Here is a 3,526-nt window from a genome sequence, read left to right on the forward strand (position 1 = left end):
GAGGCCGTGAAATATGTCCTAGGAGGTACGTATTTTTGCAGTTTTTGATTTCACAAATCCACCAGAGTCCGCTGTGTATGCATTTTCATTTCTCAAATTTCTCTCGCGAGTGCCATCCATGCCTGCTGTTCTTGCATTACCCACCAGAGGCCGCTGTTGACTGACTGACTGACCGACCAATCGACTGACCCACCCTCCTCCTTCCCTAAACCCAACCAATTTTATAATTTTATCGATTGACCCGCCCACCCACTTCCCTAAACCCAACCGACAATTTTCAAAAGATTAAAAATATAAAAAAAAAATAAAAGACCTCGCCTGATTTTTACCACATTTTCAGATTTTACCACATTCTCACCCTGTTATTTACTTGTTTAACTTTTTGGCTTTTGTTTTTGTCTGTCTTGCTTTCTGGAATTGTTCTTCACCGGACTCGAACCCCGTCGTCGACGCCCGAATACACCATCAACAACGGCAGCATGGCTGCACACGGAAGTAAGTAAATTTTTTTTTTGTCATTATTATGAATATTTACAACAAAATTTCGTGTTTTACCATCATGCTTTTAAAAAACACACACACAAAAAAATAATCTGCTAAATTTCGCAATATGTAATCCATAAACCGGTACAAAAATAGAATTGTGATTGGGCCTATATCTAGTTCAGATTTTCTTCTCCTATAAACTCTTGATTAAATCCCCTGATTTGTAACATTCAAATGGTAAAAACATTCAAATGCACAAAAATAAATAGTGATATCAAAGTTTGCAAGTCTTTAAAATTCTAAATAAATGCAAGATGTATGTACAATACAGCCCTGACCTGAAATGTTCTCATTGGCTACAACCGTTATTATTGATGTCATTCTCATAAATGGCACTATATTCTAAATTCACTCACAACTGAACAGTTTTTATAATTAAAACCATTCAAATAAAATCGTATGTGCACAGTAGCTAGACAACCTTCTATCTGGCCCTAAGCATTACTACACTGTAAAAAGTGCTACACTCACAAAGTTGGTTTTATATACTTTAAATAATTGCAATCTAGTTAATTATATTTGTTTTATACCAAAAAAATATCAATTTGCTTATTCTTTACTTAAAGTAGATCAGTTTTTATATAACAGTATATTTTAAATAAAACTAATGCAATGTATTTGAGTAGATTTTTATATGTGGTTATTGTGTAGAATAAATGTTATAAAAGTGAGTTGACACAGACAATTTATTAGAGCAGCTGTCGATGTGTGCAGGTCTGTTCATCAAACGTGATTTTAATAATTCTGCGTGACCCCATTTTCACTGCCCGCCACTTTGCAGACACACGCAGCAACTGTAAGGGTCGACGTTAACTGCTCGCAGCAGCGGATCTGATTAACACGGTAAGTTGCAAATGTAGCCGAATGATAATTGTAAAGTCATGCTAAACTGCCGACTTCACTAGGCAGGGGAGGTTTTAGCTTGTAAATTGTACTGTAACGTCAGGTAACAGACTGCTCTCACATGGAAAGCTAAGTTGGCTAACGCTAACCAACGCTAGTTCATGCTAACGATTAAAAGTGATAGTCCTGAGAAAAAAAATGTTAAAGTAGTTTTAAAACACTTAGTAGGTATAACTAACGTTACAGAACGGGTTAACTAGGTCTCTGGTGGGCGGTCGGGGTGTAGGTGCAGTTTGCTAGCGCTAACCTGGCTAGCTCACCTAAATAATTATCAGCACATTAAGGATCATATTAAATGCAGAAACGTAACAGTAGTTTGTGTTTAGCGTAACATAAAGTAACTTAACGTTTGTGTTTTAGAGATTTAGTCCATACGTTTTTTGTTAGTACTGCAAAGTGAATAAATTAGAGATTTATAATTTATTTTAACTTGAATTACATTTATGTTTACAGAACCATATAAAATGTACGCACCTCATTCTAAAATGCATTTTCTTGGTCTTTAGATACCAAAGTGATTTAGTTTATTTTGTTAAGAAAAACATTAGGTACAACTACAGCTATAATTATTTGCAGGTAAGTAAAACATGGGTAAAATTGCAAACAATAGTGGGCTCCATAGAATTGCATTTGATATCTGAAGATTTTTTGTATGTGTGCAATGAACAAACAGTAAAAAATATCCTAATGCAGTTTCTTATTATCTGTCAGTCTTTCACTAAAGCTAACTGAAAACACTGATTCACTGAACTATCATTTGCCAGTAACATTAAATTTGGAGAAAAAGTAAATTAAATGTAGCTTCAGCAAAAATGTATTGTAAACCTTAATGTAATATGTAAAATGGCAATGTATTTATTTAATTTTGTATTATGACTTATGCAAAGTTTGATGCAAAATGAAGATGACAGTTAAATTATAGATTTTATATTCGCCATTTTCAATAATTTAATTTAATATGTAAGTTACATACATATTTTTATGCTTTATAAGTTGCAAAAATAAACTGAAAATGTAATACCTACATTTAAATAATTCCTTAATTGACAGGCAACCAAAATACCATACACTGTTACAATGAATAAAATCACAGTTTTCTTTAGAATTTCATTCTTAAAAACACCTGGAATAATGTAAGTACACAACCTATATAACCTTTTTTTTTAATACAGAAGTTTAACTAAGGTAAATTTTAACTGATAATCTAAGGTGTTTCATCCATGGATCATTCTCACTGCACTTTTGTAACTTCACTTGTAGTTTATCTAAGATATTTGCTATTTAGTATTTAGCTATTTAATATTATTTAGTATCAACCACCTGAACTCCTGTTTCTTTTTTCTCTCCACCAATAGAGTTGTGTGGAATCAGAGGTGCATGCGGCTGCCCACGGGAAAAATTTGCCATCAGCCCAACACAGTTTGGAAAATCATAGGACTGTCAGAAGTTTACCAAACCTGTCAAATGCATGATGGCTCCTGTTTGGACTTACTGATGTCCTCGACTTCCATCAAAACTGTATTCATTATTTGAGATATATCAGAGACTCTTTGTGGGACTGGACCTTATGCATCCTAAATCTTCATCAAAGTATGCAGATCTCCTTACTGAGTTGTCTTAGATGATTTCTCAATAGGATCTGGCATTATTAATGTTTTTATTTATGTATTGTGTATGTGCAGCCACATTAATGGCCTGTTTTGTAGTCACTTTTAGGGACATTGGTTGACATTGAATAAATGCTATGGTCTTTAATCCATCTTCCCATTCTTATTTAATTGTTATTAACCGTATAAAGTCTGTTTATCTGTTTTTACTTAATCACTGTATAGTGTGCTTAGAATATAAAAATGAAGATTTATTTTCTGAGGTTACAGCCAGAAGTCAATTGAATTCATTTTAAATGACATATGCATGGTTAATTTTATTTAGATAATTAAGTTCTTAATACCTAATTAAAATAAGTTCAGGCAACATATAGCAATGTATAAATAAGTTAGGTTTAACAAAAAAAGTAAGTTTATCTGATTTGAGTAATTTTAGAAATATTAGTTGGCTCAACTTAATTTTGTTACAT

The 3,526-nt window shown here is 32.8% G+C and overlaps 1 long non-coding RNA gene across 1 annotated transcript; it reads left to right on the forward strand.

Annotated features, from left to right (window-relative positions):
• The first annotated feature begins 414 nt into the window (after nt 1-414).
• LOC130230197 (uncharacterized) lies at nt 415-3,204 on the forward strand. Its single transcript, XR_008837925.1, has 3 exons — nt 415-495; nt 1,261-1,389; nt 2,805-3,204. It is a non-coding gene; the product is annotated as an uncharacterized LOC130230197 (long non-coding RNA).
• The last annotated feature ends 322 nt before the right edge of the window (nt 3,205-3,526 follow it).

Source organism: Danio aesculapii, chromosome 6, assembly GCF_903798145.1.
Source record: "Danio aesculapii chromosome 6, fDanAes4.1, whole genome shotgun sequence".
In the NCBI taxonomy this organism is placed as follows: Eukaryota; Metazoa; Chordata; class Actinopteri; order Cypriniformes; family Danionidae; genus Danio; species Danio aesculapii.